Raw genomic sequence first — 19,120 nt, forward strand, 5'->3', positions numbered from 1 at the left:
ATAAAAAAGTATCAGTATCGATATCGGCAAAGTATCGGCCATTTGTTAGTATTGGAGTATCGGTATTGGTATCGGCTGAAGAGTGGGTATCGGTATTGGTATCGGCTGAAGAGTGGGTATTGGTATTGGTATCGGCTGAAGAGTGGGTATCGGTATCGGCATCGGCCAACATCTTGGTATCGGCACATCTCAAATATTTACTGTATATTGCTTTATGGATTCTAAGGTACAGAGGATGATGATCATGATGAAAATTTTAGTGCATCCAAAATGCGGGCAGACCTGCCATAAAACACTATTTATCTCCTGTCCGATGACGCCCTTTCAGTGTATTTATGTTCTATCCAAATAATTTAGTTTCACATTTGAAAGGATTTCAAATTGTGATGGAGTTTTTTACTGGTATATCCAGTCAAGGTACTTTTGGAAACCACTCCCAATACTGACCGTAATCGTCTTGCACCAGACGATTACGGTCAGTATTGGGAGTGATTACGGTCAGTGTTAGGAGTGAGTGATTGACTGATGAACCTGAATAAAAAATAGCGGCACAACTGATGTGGCACTGGGCAGCAGTGAAAGAGACGATACGATTAAGAAAAAAAAAAAATTAAACACTGAAAGCACTAAACACCAAAACTTACAAAGGAGTCTGGGTGTCTGCACAAGGGAGACGAGTACCCCATCCAACCTCATAGCACAAGCATCCTCTCCAAGCACCGGGCTGTGTTTGTAATAACGCAAAGACGTAACATGAGGGACAGGGTTAACCTCAATCTGATGATATCTTTTTCAAAATTATCAGGCCTTCACTAAACAGTTTTTCTGCAAGTACGAAGGACGTTTATTGAAGAGTTTAATGAAGGTCACGTCTAGTCTTTTACAAGCTGCATAAAACCGTCTACATTATTAACCTGGTTACTACGATGGTGTCAGTAGTTTATTATTACCTCCAGAAAATAATATTAAACTCAGGAGGAGTTTCTTTTATGCAAGGAGTTCAGGAAAGACACACCTGACCGCCCAAGATCAGGTTCAGATTGTTTTCTCCCAATCTCAGTAAAATCGCCTGAAGATTTCAGGATCATATTATGAAAGATATTTATTCTTATATCTGGAAAACCAAAGTTCGTATGTTTACTTATTAACTGCCATTATTTATTGATTTTCGCAACTCCAGATAATTCTTTTCGCAACAGGATGAACTTTTCGGATTGGTGTCTTTATAATCGTGGGTTAAGGAAGCTCCCTAGCAGCTCTTCTTTGGCGATTTTGCTGATCAGGATACTTTTTACTGTCCTCGTCTGTTCATTAAAATAATTGAAATAGTATCATTCACAGCACAAATTAAATACAAACTGATATTAACCAGCCTTGTCCAAAAATAAATCGCTAAGGAACAGGTGTTAGGGAGTTTCCTTACCTGACGAGAACGTGCCCCTGGGAGAGTGAAATATAGTCTTCATTAACTTCACCTCTACTAGTGGTCTCTCCCAAAATAATATTAACTGCCAGCAGGAAAACTAATTGAAGACGGTACCGTGATGAAATGTTTAAATGACTTAGGCCTGCAGCTCGTTGGCTGAGGCAGCTCCTTAACATCTTTCTCTAGGCAATTTAATTAATTTGTTACAATTAGTGTCCTCTTCTATTACATAAATATTTCCAGTACTGGTATCGCCATACGCCACATAAATAACACAGAAATATGTTAACCACCAATAACCATAACTAAATCGATAAGACGAGGTGTTTGGGAACTTCCAGAATACTGTACGAGCTTTAGATCTGTCCATTAACAGCTCGAGGATGGTTAAGGCAGACAACTTTTATCCCCGTCTCAGTTTTCCCACAGGATATGACCCGCAGTATCAGTTTACATCCAGGTTCCCAATACAATGCCGAAAAACAAACTCAGGTTCCCCCAGTTGTGAGCTGATTGTACTAACAAATGCACCGCCAGCTGGCATGAAAAAAACTAACAATAGTTTCGAACAGTTTTATCACTAAGAGTCACGATCATTATTAAGGTGCTGGGAATCATAAGGCCAAATTATCCAGCCACTGTGTTTTCTTTTTAGTTTCATATGAAACGTTGGCAAGGTGATATATTGAATATTTTGCAGCCCAGTTTCCCGTCTTCCGAGTCGTAGGCAGCAGGCAGTCAGAAAATACGAATGGTCACCGCGATGGGTAAATAGAGAAAAAACCCTAAACATTAATAATTTCATCTGTTCCTCTTAGTTTCTTCGTCCGTCTAATTCTCCTTGTGGGATGGAGCCACACCGTCGGCTGCCAAGTTCAGTAAGGGTTGTATCCACCTGTTAACCCGGCAGTCGACGGCATGACTTTATTTAACAGGCATTTTGAAGCCCAGTTTTGTGTGGATCATTTAGCCTGTGAAATGAATAACAAATATTGATATCTGAGAGGATGGGTGGCCTAGTTCACTGGTCGTTCCTTCATGCTTATTTTATAATTTCCCGTTCCTGTTTCTTGTAGCTTCCCACTTTATTTATTAGTGAGACAATAAGGATTATAATTATTTTTTAAATAATGATTCCGAACATCTCATATGTGTGAAGCGTGAATTTAGTGGAACTTATGAGAGGTAACGAAAACTGGTCGACATGTCGCAAAAAATAAGTGATGAAACTTCATGTGGGCGTTAAGGAAGGAAAAAAATAAACCATGTCAGGTAATGTGCTCTATCAATCTATCTATCAATCAGTCAATCTCTCTCTCTCTCTCTCTCTCTCTCTCTCTCTCTCTCTCTATATATATATATATATATATATATATATATATATATATATATATATATATATATATATTCTGTAGTTTTCTCAGTTAGCTGATTCAGAATATAATAAAACACTGTCTTTAGGTTTTGTTGATTACGAAAAGGCTTTCGACTCAGTGGAGCACATAGCAATTATAAATTCATTGCGAGAACAAGGAGTGAATGAGAGCATTGTAAAACTTCTCGAAAACATATATAAAGAGGGAAATGCTACAGGCAAATAACATAAGGACTTGGAGAAAAATAAGATTGAGAAAGGTGTGCGTCAGGGGGATATAATTTCACCAAAATTATTTACAGCATGCCTAGAAAGTATTTTCGGAAAGCTAGACTGGGAAAACAAAGGAGTGAACATAGATGGAGAAAAGCTAAATCATTTAAGATTTGCAGATGACATTGTCCTAATCTCAGAAACAGCAGGGACATTGCAAGAAATGTTACATGACCTGAACAGAGAAAGTCTCAAAGTAGGGCTAAAGATGAACCGGAGTAAAACTAAAGTAATGTTTAATCCACAAACACCAAAGAGCGTCATCAGAGTAAGCGGAGAAATTCTTGAAGAAGTCGACGAGTACAATTACTTGGGACAAACACTAAAATTAACGAAAGATAATAATAGCGAAATACAAAGACGCATTACAATCGAATGGACAGCTCTCGGTAAACAAAGAGACATTATGAAAATTAGCTTGCCAGTTTGTATGAAACGAAAAGTATAAAACGAATGTATAATTCCAGCTATGACGTACGATTGCAAGACCTGGAAACTGACAAAAGCGATGGGAAATAAATTAATCTGTTCTCAGAGAGCAATGGAATGGTCAATGGTGGGAACATCTTCTAGAGACAGGAAAAGAGCAACTTGGGTGAGAGAGCAGACTAAAGTCAAAGACATTATAGAAGTTATAAAAGAACGGAAATGGAGGTGGGCAGGCCATGTAGTAAGAATAAGGGATAACTGATGGAGCAAGAGGTTGACTGACTGGACACCAAGAGATTGTAAGCGTAGCAGGAAAAAAAAAAAAAAAACCGACAGGAGGTGCAGAGATGAAATAGTGAAATTTGCAGGGAAAACGTGGCAAAGATTGGCTCAGTCAGGGAATTTGTGGAGAAGGTTGGGGAAGGCCTTTGTTCAGCAGTGGACTTGTAATGGCTGATGATGATGATGATACATACTATCTATCTATCTATATACCTAGGCTGCTTCCCCCAAGGAAAGGGAGGTAGCCAAGACATGACGACACACTCCCCATTTACTCATCCATTCAAACACATTCATTCGCATCTTAGCCCCAAAGGGGAGAACGGACAGATCCTCACCGCACCACACCGCACAAGGGTCAACTGTGCAATGCAATCAGTGACATCCGCAGCAGGGCCCGACAGCAGAACTGGTTTACCCCTGTCACATCATAACAGACTCATCCCCTTACCCGCACTGACCCGAAATAGCTGATCAGACCAAATGTGGGAGAATATCCCCTCAGGGCTGCGTCATCACATATTCATCCACAATTTCTCTCCATTTATTTCTGTCACGCACGGCCACTCTTCCTTGCTCAACAGACATCCCTCTCGCATCCAGCGCTCTCTTCACACTGTCCATCCATCCTATTCGTGGTCTTCCTCTCAGCCTGACATCTCTCACATCAGATCTAGTTATCTTTTTCACCAATCGCTCATTATCCATTCTCTCCATATGCCCAAACCATCGCAACACCCTCTGCTCAACTCTACCAGCCATCTCCCGAACAACTCCAGTTCTTCTTCGCACTTCATCATTCCGCACCCGATCCATATGCGTCACTCCACACATACTCCTCAGACACCTCATCTCCATTACATTCAAACTTTTCCTCTCTGCTACACCCATATTCCATGTTTCAGCCCCATATAATGCAGTCGGTACCACAACATCCTCATACAGCCTTCTCTTTACATCCATTCAAAGTGAACGACATCTAAACACTTATTTCATTCCTCCCAGCACCTTTCCTACTTCATTTATTCTAAACTTCACTTCTGCATCTATTCTTCCATCCACAGCAACATGTGACCCTAGATATTTAAAACACTCTACCTCCTCAACCAACTCGCCATTCAAAACTATATTCATCCCCCTACCATCTACCAACCTCGTACACTTCATCACTTTACTCTTATTCTCATTTACTTTCAGTTTCCTCCTTTCACACACCCTTCCAAATTCCTCTACCAACTGTCTCAATCTCTCCTCTGAATCAGCCACCAGTGCAGTATCATCTGCAAACAGCAGCTGCTTCAGATTCCACTCTCCAACATCAACATTCACCAGACTCAGACCTCCACCTAAAGCTCTCGCATTCACCTCCCTTACAGCACCATCCATGCAAATATTAAACAACCAAGGCGACATCACACATCCCTGTCACAGCCCCACTCTCACAGGAAACCAGTCACTCACAGCATTTCCCACTCTTACACACGCTCTACAATTTACATAAAAACTTTTCACCCCTTTTAGTAACCTACCATCAAATCCATACAATCTTAAAACAGTCCACAAAGTCTCCCTATCAATTCTATCATACGCTTTCTCTAAATCCATAAGTGCCCAAAACACATCCTTGCCTTTCGCTAAAAACTTTTCACACACTTGTCTCATCGCAAACACCTGATCCACGCATCCCCTCCCTCTCCTAAAGCCACACTGCTCATCACCAATCACTCCCTCTGTACCCTCTCTAACTCTCATAATTAACACTCTACCATACACCTTACCTACAACACTCAACAGACTTATACCCCTAAAGCTAGTACATGCATACTTATCACCCTTGCCTTTATACAACGGGACCACACAAGCACTTGCCCAGTCAACTGGCACCATACCTTTCACAAAGCACACATTCAACAATCTTACTAGCCAGTCAACAATAGTCACTCCACCACCCTTCAGGCATTCCACGGCACACCCATCCATACCTGCAGCTTTCCCTGTTTTCATCTCCTTTACTACCTTCTCCACTTCCTCCTTCGTGATCAAAGAATCATTCAACTCTCCCAACACATTTATTCCTTGCACCCTTCCATCCGCCACAATCTCAGCCACCCTTTCCTCCTCTACATTTAACAATCTTTCAAAATACTCTCCCCATCTCTTCCTTACTGCATCCATCTCAATTAACATCCTTCCATCCTCTACTTTTACTCGTTCTTCCTTCCCAGACTCTCCCATTCGCACCTTTTTCACCTCCTTCCAAAACATTTTCTTATTCTGTTGAAAATTCTCTGTCAGCCGCCTACCCCACCTCTCATCTGCTGCCACTTTAGCATCACGCACAGCCCTTCTCGCCCTATTCCTCTTTTCCTTATACCTCTCATATGACATCTCATCCTTCCTCTGCAGCCACATTTCATATGCACGTCTCTTCTCAGCCACACCCATACTTAATTCCTCGCACCACCATTCACTTCCTTTTCTTACACCACCACCCACACGTCTCACACCACACACCTCTTCTGCATGCCCCACCACAGCACTCTTAAATAATTGCCATTCCTCCTCCACACTGCCATTTTCCCGATCTTTCACTGCGTTCCACTCATCTTTCAATTTCTCCTGATACTCTATCTTTTTCTCTCTTTTTATCCAACTCACTCACTTTCAAAACCTCCCTGCCACACCTAACCTTCCTAGCTCTCACCCATCTCTTACCTACTCTTAACTTTCCCTCCACCAGGTAGTGGTCAGACATACCTCCACCCTCCCCTCTCAGAACTCTCTCATCCAACAATCTTCCTATACATTCCTAGACACAACCACATAGTCCATCAAAGCTCTATCAACAACCCTTCCACCCTCCTGTCTCACCCATGTATACATATAAATATCTTTCTTCTCAAACAGCGTATTTCCAATCACCATCTCTCGCTCAACACACATCGCTATCTTTCGCTCCCCATTTTCATTTCTTCCAGGCAAACCATGCATGCCAACTACACCTTCAACTGCTACATTTCCCACTCTAGTATTCAGATCTCCCATCATTACCACATTCATATTCGCTCCAAAACTCTGCAGACACTCATCAACATCATTCCAGAAAGACTCCCTCTCTTCTTCATCCCTTTCACTACCAGGCCCATATGCACTCACAAACACCCACAACTCACGTTCAAATTTCGCTTTCACCCACATCAGTCTCGATGACACCTCCTTCCATTCAATTACACACTGCTGTACTTCCGGACTCACTAACAAGGCCACACCTTCTCTTGCCCTTCCTCTATCAACACCTGACAATCTTCCATTCACACTTCCAAACATAGACTCACCCTTCCCTTTCATCTTCGTTTCACTCAAAGCTAACACATCCAACTTTCTTCTCATAATACATACATTCTATATATATATATATATATATATATATATATATATATATATATATATATATATATATATATATATATATATATATATATATATATATATATATATATATATATATATATATATATATATAGGTGGGGGTGCCCATCAGCCACTCACTCAATGTAGAGTGATGCCATATGAGCTCTTCACTGAGTGACAAGCCAAATGGTTTCCTGTACCCAGGAAACCATTTACTACGCTGGATGGTAACCATATAACCGGGGTTTCTTGCAGGGTTAAGTGTCCCCCAGATTCCCCTATCCAAAATTACTTAATCATGGCAGTCGTTTCAGAGAGCCTATGAGGGCCCAATACCTGCCCAGGGCCCCAGCCAAATGGGCAGACTCGTGTGGCCATGTGGAATGTGAGATGTGTGAATGAGGAGAGGAAGAGGGTGGAAGTGGTGAATGTGTTCAAGAGAGCGAGATATGCTGTGATGGCATTGTGTGAAACGAAGATGAAAGGGTGCGAAGTGGAGCAGTGGGAGGATGTGAAATATGTAAGATCGGGAATGAATGGGAGAGATAGATGTAAGGAAAGAGTTGCTTTGTTGATGAATGAGGTGTGGCAGAGTGGAATGAGAGACTACAAATGTCTCAGCTCGAGGAGTATGTATGTCAAGTTCAAATTTGAGAAGGTGAAAGTGGCAGTGATTGCAGCATATGCACCGTGTGAGGACAGGAGTGAGAGAGAGAAAGACAGGTTTTGGGATAAGCTGGGTGAAGTAGTTGGAGAAATGCCCGGGAGCTATAAAGTGATCGTGATGGGGGATATGAACGGAACAGTAGACACTGGTCCAGAGGATGACATAATGGGTTGTTATGGAGTACCAGGAGAAAATGATAATGGGAATCGACTAATGGGTATGTGTCAGGAAAGGAGGTTGTGCATTTTTAATTCGTATTTCAAGCACAAAGATGCACATAAATATACATGGTATAGAGGAAACGGGGATCGTGTTGAAAGAAGCCTGATTGATTATGTGCTCGCAGAGAGGTCGATGATGGGAATGGTTGCTGATTCGAGGGCTGTGAGATGACGATGTGGAGGTCTGTCAGATCATATGATTGTGGTACGCAAGATCAAGCTGAGAGGAGTGAGGTGGATCAAGAGAGAGAAAAGCAGTCAGGGTGAAAGACTGAAAGTTGAGAAGCTGAGGATCAAAGAAGTGGCAGATAATTACAGGACCAAAGAAGAGGACGAGTTAGATTCAGTGAACTGGAATGAATTGGATCTGGACATCCTGTGGAATGCATATAGGGATTGTTTAGTTAGGAATGATAAAGAGGTGTATGGTGTGGCAAGAGTATCAACAAAAAAGAAGGGTACAGCATGGTGGGATGAGGAGGTTAAGAGAACGGTGGAGGAAAAGAGGAAGAAGTGGCTAAAGTGGTTACAGGAGAGGGGTTCAGTTGAAATAAGAACTGAATATATCGACAGCAAGAAGCACATAAAGAGACCAGAGAAGAGGAAAAAGAAGGAGGTAAATGATAATCTGGGAAGAAAAATGAATGCGAACTACTCTGAAAATAGGAAGTTATTCTGGAAAGAGTTGCGGAAATGTAGAAGTGAAAGCAGAAAGAAATGTGATAGTATGAAGGATGCAGTTGGTAGGTTACTAACTCATGGAGATGAAGTAAGGACCAGACCGAAAGAATATTTTGAATGCCTGATGAATGGGACTAGGGAAAGAAGAGCGGCTGTAAACATGATTGGTTTTTGGGGGGGTGCAGAGAAGGAATGCAGTGCCTGGAGACGTGACACTCGCACAGGTTAAGAGCGCTGTGAAACGGCCGAAGAAAGGGAAAGCAGCTGGGGTTGATGAGGTGTATGCAGAGATGCATAAGTGTAGTTGAGAGAGTGGAATGATGTGCTTGTTGGAGATATGTAAGAAGGCATGGATGAGTGAAACTGTGCCTGCAGAGTGGAAAAAGGCTGTAATTGTACCCCTGTACAAAAATAAAAATGAGCGAAAGGAGTGCAAGAATTATCTTGGCATAAGTTTATTGAGTGTGGTAGGGAAAGTATATGGAACAATTATTATAAAGTATGAGAGATATCAGAAGTCCTAGTGAGTGATGAACAGGGTGGCTTTAGGAGTGACAGAGGATGTGTGAATCAAGTATCTACAATGAAACAGATAACAGACAAGGCTTGTGAGAAGGACCATAAGGAGTTTATGGCATTCAAGGATCTGGAAAAAGCACACGACAAACAGACAGAGAGGGATTGTGGAAAGTTTTGCTCATGTATGGTGTAGATGGTGAGCTCCTAGGTTCTGTCAAGAGTTTTTATGATGGTAGTGAAGCATGTGTAAGGGTTAATGGGCATCTGAGTGAATGGTTCACGATCGGTGTGGGCGTGCAACAAGGTTGTGTGATGTCCCCATAGTTGTTCAATATATATATGGATGGGGTGATCAGAGAAGTGAAAACACGAGTAATGGAGAGAGGGATGGTGTTGGTATTGAATGGTGATGGATGGAATATCTCAAATTTGCTGCATGCTGATGATGCAATAATGCTTGGAAGTACCGGACAGGAACTTGGTAGGCTAGTGCAGAGTTTTGCTGATGTCTGTGAGCGTCGTGCCTTCAGAGTAAATATAGGGAAGAGTAAAGTGATGGTTATTGAGAGAGATGACTCCCAGTGTGATGTCACAGTGAATGGAGAGAGACTGGAATTGGTGAGATAGTTCAAATACTTGGGTACAGTGATAGAAAAGAGAGGAAAATGTGCAAAAGAAGTTGAAAGTAGAGTGTCACAAGGAAGAAAAGTAGCTGGTGCAATGAAGGCCTTGATAAGAAACAGAGACTTGAGTGTTGCAGCTGCACGAGGCTTACATGAGGGAGTGTTAGTGCCAACTCTAACATATGGGTGTGAGACTATGGTGTGGCATGAAAAGGAAAAGTCAAGAGTAAGAGCAGTGGAGATAGGACTGTTGAGGAATGTATGTGGAATACAGAGGGTGGATAGGATACGAAATAGTGTGATTCGTGAAAGGTGTGGAGTGAGGAAGTCGGTGGACACCAAAATCGAAGAGAGTGTACTGAGATGTTATGGTCATGTGGAAAGAATGGATAACAACAGAGTGGTGAAAAAGGTATATCTGAGCGAATTTGAAGGAGGGTGGAGGCGAGGTAAGCCAAGGAGAAGGTGGAATGACATGGTGGATGAATGTGTGAGGAAGAGAGGTTTGGAAGTCGGTGAGGCTAGGGAACTGACAAGAGATTGAGCTGGCTGGATGAATGTTGTGAGGAGAAATGTATGATCAGGGATTTTGGCACCCCTTGTGAGCATGGCAGCATCCGGATTGACTCAACCGGATACATTGTGTGAAGCTGCAGAGTGTGGTGCATGTTTTTTGGCGTATCCGGTGGAGCCAGGATTCCGGAGGCTTGAATAATGAGTGAATGGAAGTGTGGCCTATTTGAATTTGGCAAGTTTGTGCTTTCTGGACTTTGCTACTCCTCACTCTGTCCTTGGGTGGGAAAGGTCCAGATGATGATGATGATGATGATGATATATATATATATACATACAGTATATATATATATATATATATATATATATATATATATATATATATATATATATATATATATATATATATATATATATATCATAGGGACATTTGTCTTCTTAGTATAATAGGAAAAGTGTATGGTAGGATACTTATTGACAGAGTTAGAGAAAGAACAGAGAAATTAGTTGGAGAAGAACAGGGAGGCTTTAGGAAGGGAAGAGGTTGTGTAGATCAGATATTCATTCTTAGATCTTTAGTGGAAAAGTTTCTAGAGAAGGGAAAGAAGTTGTATGCGGCTTTCATGGATTTGGAGAAAGCATATGACAGGGTGGATAGACAAGGATTGTGGAAAGTGTTAAGAATATATGGAGTAGATGGGAAGTTGTTGAATGCTGTGAAGAGTATGTACGATGGTGCGAAGGCTGCAGTGCGTGTGGATGGTGAACTAAGTGAATTTTTCTCTTTGAAGGTTGGGTTGAAACAGGGATGTGTCATGTCTCCATGGTTGTTCAATCTGTACATGGATGGGGTAATAAAAGAGGTACAAGGTAGGGTAGTGGATCTTGGAGTGGCCCTGGTGAGAGAGGATAGTGTTTGGAAACTCCCTGTACTGTTGTTTGCAGATGATACTGTGTTGCTGAGTGAAGACGAAGGGGAGCTGTAAGGCTTGGTGGATGAGTTTGGGAGAGTGTGTAAGAAACGGAATCTAAAGGTGAATGTAGGGAAGAGTAAAGTGATGGTCTTTGAGAGAGGTTAAGTCAGTGAATGTACAGCGAGGTTGGATGGTGAGGAATTGGAAAATGTGAGTACGTTTAAGTACTTGGGTAGTGTGATTAGTAAGGATGGAGGTTTGGAGGGTGAAGTGCTTGAAAGGGTACAGCAGGGAAGAAAGGTTGCTGGTTCTTTGAAAGCAGTGATAAAAAACAGGGAAGTGAGCATGGAAGTGAAAAAGTTACTACATGACAGTATTGTGATACCAACTCTAACGTACGGAAGTGAAGCTTGGACATTGCTGGAAGGACACAAGTCAAGAGTGAGAGCAGTGGAAATGAGTTATTTAAGAGGAGCCTGTGGAGTCACATGGAGAGACAGGCTGACGAATGAGGATATAAAGGAGCGTTGTGGTGTTGATGTCGATGTGATAGGAAGCGTTATGAGGAACACACTGAGGTGGTTTGGCCATGTGGAGAGGATGGAGGGTGAAAGACTGACGAAGAGAGTGTATGTGAGTGAGGTGGATGGGGGAAGAGGGAGGGGGAGGCCGAGGATGAGATGAAGGGATGGGGTGGAGAGGTATATGAGAGAGGGGGGTGTGAGTTGGGAGCAGGGTAGTGAGATGGCGGAGGACAGGGCGACTTGGAGGCGATTTGTTTGTGGCCACCCCAAACGGGATTGAGGCGTCTGGCTATATATATATAGACACACAGTATATATATATATATATATATATATATATATATATATATGTATATATATATATATATATATATATATTTGAAAGGTTAATTATACTATGAGACAGGAGTGGCTTCCTGGTGGTAAGATCGTGAGATAAGTCCCAGCTGAATCGTGGAATAAGGAGTTGCATTTCTTTCTGACTGTTTACTAAACTGTCACAGGACTAACCGGCACGTCTTGTAATATACTCCCGATAATTCCATCACATTGAAGCTAGAATGTTTGCGTATAGATAATTCAGTATTAATGTCCAAGAATGTGACATGCGATGGTGTGTTTCTGTCTGCCAAAGTGTCGTATGCACTGCTGAGTCTGCGTCCAAAGTCACATAAATGACTATCCCCTTACCTACTATGTGAATCATAATCTCACTCTCTTTATTAAGTAATCACGATAAGTGTTCTCAGTGTTGTACCATACCTGGGAATGGTAACATTACTGCTCTTGCAAATTGAACTTCAAAGAGGTTGTGGGTACTTTTTTCTTTTTTTTATGCGAGGAAGACCCTTGTGCGTTGTGATGCAGTGAGGATCTGTCCGTTCTCCCCTTTGGGGCTAAGATGCGAATAAATGTGTTTGAATGGATGAGTAAATGGAGAGTGAGTCGTCCTGTCTCGGCTACCTCCCTTTCCTTGGGGGAAGCAGCCTAGGTATATAGATAGATAGATAGAGGAAGAAGGAACCAAAGGCCATGAGCCCGCAGTAACAGTTCCCTCCAAGAGAAAAACAAAATACAATAGAGAGCCAAATTCAAGATCCGATCATTTTGAGATGCCTGGACACACTGCGTTTGAAAGACTGGAGATCATAGGCAGCAGGAAATACAGACAGAGGGAGACAGTTCCAGAGCTGACCTGTTGCATAAATGAAAGACTGGGAGTAACGGTTAACTCTTGCATTAGAGAGTTGGACAGAAAAGGGATGAGAGTTTGCTGCCAGACGGGTGCTACGCGCCCGTCGTAGAGGTGGAGGAATGCATGCAGACAGTTCAGAGGAGCAGTGACCATTAAAGTAGCGATAGAAAAGAGATAAGATGCAACAGAGCGGCGAAGAGACAGAGGTTGAAGGGAGTCAGTAAGAGGAGGAGAGTTAATGAGACGAGAAGCCTTTGACTCCACCCTATTGAGAAGAGCTGTATGTGGGGAGCCTCCCCACACATGAGAGTTGTACTCCACACAGGGGCGGATAAAACCCCTGTAGAGTCAACAATTGTGCAGGGGTAAAGAAAGAGCAGAGTCGGCTTAGCACACCCAATCTCTTGGAAGCAGATTTTACAAGAGATGTAATATGATTTTTCCAAGATAAGTCCCGAGTAAATGAAACCCCAAGCATGTTCAAGGATGATGCAGGATTAAGCTGAATATTATTAAACATTAGTGGGTATTCCTGTGGAAGATTTTGTCTGGTTGATAGGTGTAAGAACTGAGTCTTAGATGCATTAAAGACAACAATATTATTTTTACCCCAGTCAGAGATACGAGCCAAGTCAGACATTAGGTGTGCCATAGCCTCATCCCTTGTTTGTCGAAGTAACTGTTGAGATGGGCGTTGCGGGAACCGAATGGAAAGGTGAAGGGTGGAGTCATCAGCGTATGAGTGGATAGAGTTAGATGTACAGCTTAGAAGATCATTAATGAATAAAAGGAAGAGAGTTGGTGATAGGACAGAGCCCTGAGGAACACCACTGTTGTTAGATCTAGGAGAAGAACGATGGCCGTCTACAACAGCGGCTATAGAACGACCAGAAAGGAAGCTAGAGATGAAGGCACAGATAGAAGGATAGAAACCGTAGGAGGGCAGTTTGGAAATTAAAGATTTATGCCAGACTCGATCGAAAGCCTTTGAGATGTCAAGTGCAATGGCAAAGCTTTCGCCAAAGTCCCGAAAGGAGGATGACCAGGAGTCTGAAAGGTAGGTGAGAAGATCGCCAGTGGAGCGTCCCTGACGGAACCCATACTGACGATCGGAAAGAAGGTTGTGATAGGAAAGATGCCTTAAAATTTTTCTATTAAGAATTGACTCGAAAACTTTTGAAATACAGGACGTTAAAGCAATTGGACGATAGTTGGAGGGTTGGGAGTGGTCACCCTTCTTTGGGACTGGCTGAATGAGAGCAAACTTCCAGCAAGAAGGAAAGGTACAAGTTGACAGACAAAGGTGAAAGAGTTTGCCTAGGCAGGGTGTAAGCACAGAAGCACAGCTCTTTTGAGAACAACAGGAGGGACCCCATCAGGCCCATATGCCTTGTTAGTACTGAGGCCAGTGATGGCAGAAAATACATCAACTGAAGAAATTTTAATGTCAGCCATGAGGAAGTCAGAGGGGGGAAGTGATGGAGGAACAGCACCGGAATCGTCTAAGGTGGAATTGGAGGAGAAAGTCTGTGCGAAGAGATCTGCTTTATCAGTAGAAGAAATAGCTACAGAACCATCAGAGTAAGAAAAGAGGAGGGAAGGATGATGAGGTAAAGTTGTTAGAAAGATTTTTGGCAAGGAGCCAGAATGAGCGGGAAGAATTCGAGTTGAAGAGTTGAGAGCATTTAGTATGCATGAAATTATTTTTAGTAGAGCGAAGAACAGACTTAGCACGATTCCGGGCAGAAAATTAAAGACGATGTGATTCAGGGGTGGGTTGGCTCCGGTACCTTTTGTAGGTCTTCTCCTTGTTGCGGACAGCATTAGAACAAGCGTGATTAAACAAAGGCTTTCTTGTGTTAGTCAAAGGATATGAGAAAGGAATGTATGCTACCATGCCCGAGAGAATAACCTCTGTAATGCGCAAGGCACACTCAGATGGCTCACGGCCATGGAAGCAATAATCATTCCAGGGAAAATCAAAGAAATACTGCCTGAGGGCCTCCCAGTCCGCGGCTCCAAAATGCCACAGACGACGCTTCCCTGGAGGGTCCACAGGCCGTACCGGAGTGATAGGACAGGTTAAGGTAATAAGGTTGTGATCGGAGGAGCCCAACAGAGAGAAAAGATTAACAGAGTAAGCAGAAGGATTAGTTGTGAGGAAGAGGTCAATTATGTTGGAGCTCTCTCCAAGGCGGTCAAGGATACGGGTAGGGTGCTGTACAAGCTGCTCTAGGTCATTAAGGATAGAAAAGATGTAGGCTTGTTCACCAGGTGGATCCATGAAAGGAGAGGAGAGCCAAAGGTGGTGGTGAACATTGAAATCTCCAAGAATAGAGATTTCAGAGAAAGGAGAAATGGACAGAATGTGTTCCATCGTAGACGTAAGATAGTGGAAGAATTTTTGATAGTAGAATTAGGAGATAAGTAAACAGCACAGATATATTTAGTCAGAGAATGACAGGAAAGCCGAAGCCAGAGTGTGGAGAATTCAGAAGAATCAAGTTCAGGAACACGAGAGCAAGATAAGTCGTTGCGTATGTATACACAACAGCCACCTTTGGCTTTGAAATGAGTATAGAGAAAGTAGGAGGATACAGAAAAGGGTTTGCTGTCAGTTGCCTCAGACAGCTGAGTCTCCGTTAGAAAAAGAAGGTGAGGTTTAGAGGAGGAGAGGTGGTGCTCAACAGAGCGAAAGTTAGATGAAAGGCCGCGAATGTTGCAGAAATGAAGAAGAAGAGTCAGACAGTGGTTCCAGGCACCTCGAGTCGTCACCAGGAGAGGGGCAGATGGCGGGGGCATTTATGGTCCCCCCCCCCCTGGGGACTCCGAGGCTTGGTGAATCGACGCCATTATGGTGAATTTTGAATAGGAAGTGTAGTGTGTACTGTGCATGTAGTTTGGTGAAGATAGTGAGAGTGTGGATGCTTGGTATTCCTTTATTCGCTTCACAATGACCGACTCTATACAGGATCCGTATTGTCCATTGTGCAGTGTACGGATGTCGTGTATGGGTAATATCTGCTTTATAAAATAAGTTGTACTCTAAGGCTTTTCCTTACATCGACTCCATTCCTGTCTTGGACTCAGTTCTCTGCAATAATACATCACTATTGTTTTTGCTAATAAGGAGGACACCGTTCTTCTGATCTTTTTTTCATTGGTTACTGATCGCTTTTATATTCGTTTATGAACATGGTGTTTTATATGCTTGTATTCCCTGTACCTTCAGGCGACTTTATTCATGGTAATGAAAATCTTCGTAGCGATTGTGCTAGAAGCAGTCTCCATCAAAATCGGGTTAGTAACACCATATAATCAGTCTATAAACTCATCTCTGTTTCTTCTGCCCATATTTTTGTTTGTTAATGGTTAGTTTCATTCATTCATGGATATTAGTACAGCTGTATAGAATTGGAATAGTCAACATTCATGGTGCCATTCCTTTCCCTGGAACACTATAGCCCCTCTTCCCGTCGGTTAAGGAAACTCCCTAACACCTCATTTAAGCGATTTATTTTGCATGCAACTCCTTATTATCATCTTGTAGGTCATTTAAATCACTGAAATAACACGACATTCATCATAAATAACGTGGAAATTGATATTAACTAGCCATATCCCAAATTACATCGCTAAGGCAGAGGTGTTTGGGAGCTTCCTTAGCCTACAAAAATACGGGCCTATGGCTGACAGGGGCCTTGTGAGAATAGTGATGAGAGACTACCAAAGAAATAAGAAAATTAGAGGTAGAGGCAATGACGGAACAGGGATACCAAAGAGGAGATGGAATGATGGTGTACAAGAGGCAGGGACTTCGAAGTACAGTATCTCTCATATCTAGGAGGAGGTGAGGCGGGTATGGAGCAAAACGGAGTGAATTGGACTGATATCTGGGGAGGAGAGAGTTGAGAGTCGAGGTCAACGATCTGTAGCCTGAGAGAGAGAGAGAGAGAGAGAGAGAGAGAGAGAGAGAGAGAGAGAGAGAGAGAGAGAGAGAGAGAGAGAGAGAGAGAGAGAGAGAGAGCGATGAAGTGACCAGAATAAACTGTATAACAATCAGCGGTATTTAACTAGAAATCAAAGTTTATGTATGGTCGACGAATAAACATGAAAAAAACAAGAAGCGGTGCCGGGCACAGCAAACCCGTCCCGGGCAGTCATTTTAGTGCTGAAGGATAAACACAACAGGATATCTAGTCAAAGATGTCACATATAAATTTTGAGTAAATCGGGTGGAAAATGACGATTATATGCCTATTTAAAATATTAGGCCTGACCCACCGACATTGACCCCTTTACCATTAACTAGGGGGTGACCCCCTTAATGTAATGAGGCGTGTTACAGGATGCAGATTTGAAAGATGCATCTTTAGGGTTTGATTTCATGTCGATATGACGAATTTGACAGGAGTTATGTCGAAAAGATGAAATATACACTTTACATTTGGGGGGCCTACAGCCTGGGCCGTGGCCCATTTTGGCCCAAAATTTAATTAGCTAATCAGAAGGTCACAGCCCATCATCCCTGTAATTTTAGCCATAATCGCATCAGTAGGTTTCACGTAATATTGTTAACAAACAAACGGACAGACAAACAAACATACAAACAGGCAGACAAACCGAGTGAAATCATTACCCGTCCCCGAGTCCTCCGGGCCGGGGACGGGTAATTAAGGCAGACGTAAGTCTCCACTGCAGACTGGATTATTGTGTAAATTTTTGGGTATATGTTAACGATGAACTAACTAGGCTCGTTAATAACTTAATAGGTTCGCCTCCAGTCTGTTATATTTATACTCATTGCATACACAGCCAGTTACACGACAACAGAAAGATTACACAAGTAATTTTGGCGATGTAGTGTAAAATCAATAATGCAGCCAACTGTTATTTCAACGTGTGTGTGTGTGTGTGTGTGTGTGTGTGTGTGTGTGTGTGTGTGTGTGTGTGTGTGTGTGTGTGTGTGTGTGTGTGTGTTTGAGAGAGAGAGAGAGAGAGAGAGAGAGAGAGAGAGAGAGAGAGAGAGAGAGAGAGAGAGATGCTGTAACTGTTAAAAATCACAACACGAAGTATTAACACACCTCTTTAAGGTCATGGCAGGCCCTACCTTGTCTTCGTAAGGTTTCCAAACAGCAGAAACTTCCATCACTCGGATACCTTCCCTACTGAGTGTCTTCTCGATCATCTCACTTTTATACATCAGCGCCAGGCACAGAGCGACGACGCAGAACATGCTCTGCTCTGCCGCATTTTGCTTGGGTTGACATTTTGTTTTCCGGGATGAATAAACAACGTGACGAGAACAAAAACAGCAAACTTACCTTAGAAATAACAGTAAATGCCTCCCAAGAGAACTGATCGAGGCTGTTATTATTCTTTCTTTAGTGTATCGAGGCTTGAAAATAAATAGTATGGTATTTGGGGGAATATTTTAGACCATAGTCAACCTCATGTATGATGTCATATAAATGTTAATGAACATAGTCTTCTTTGTCCACCTAGTTATGGCTGCTCCAAAATTATCTGAACAGTAGCGATTAATACATTATTCTTTTGGTTATTTCACGCATAATATTTATGTAAAACACACAACGGGACATGTCATGTATAATTCACGTTAAACTGTACAAGGAAAACAGAGCTGCCAACATGTACCAATGTCCTCACGCAGCTGGAATTTGTGTGTGTGTGTGTGTGTGTGTGTGTGTGTGTGTGTGTGTGTGTGTGTGTGTGTGTGTGTGTGTGTGTGTGTGTGTGTGTGTTCGACAGACAAATTAAGAACATGTAAAGAAATACTCGTCTAACATGTCGGTCTGACACTGAGAATCTGTAAGAGTCTGAGAGGTCGTGACATCATGGTTTTCGTGCAAGACCAAATAATTGGCCAATCCATTATCAAGTCGTCCATTGTGACCCTATGTCATATAGGTTGAATGCCAGTGATTTTGTGATTAAATAATACATTCCAAGCAGAAAAAAAAAGACACAGAACGCTGTACTTTTTTTTTCCAGTATCAAATTTCGTTACTATTACTGAAAAAGTCCCACATAGAACAGCGGTAGT

Source organism: Coenobita brevimanus, chromosome 62 (genome assembly GCF_032717465.1).
Source record: "Coenobita brevimanus isolate Jiangsu-jjx chromosome 62, ASM3271746v2, whole genome shotgun sequence".
Taxonomy (NCBI): domain Eukaryota; kingdom Metazoa; phylum Arthropoda; class Malacostraca; order Decapoda; family Coenobitidae; genus Coenobita; species Coenobita brevimanus.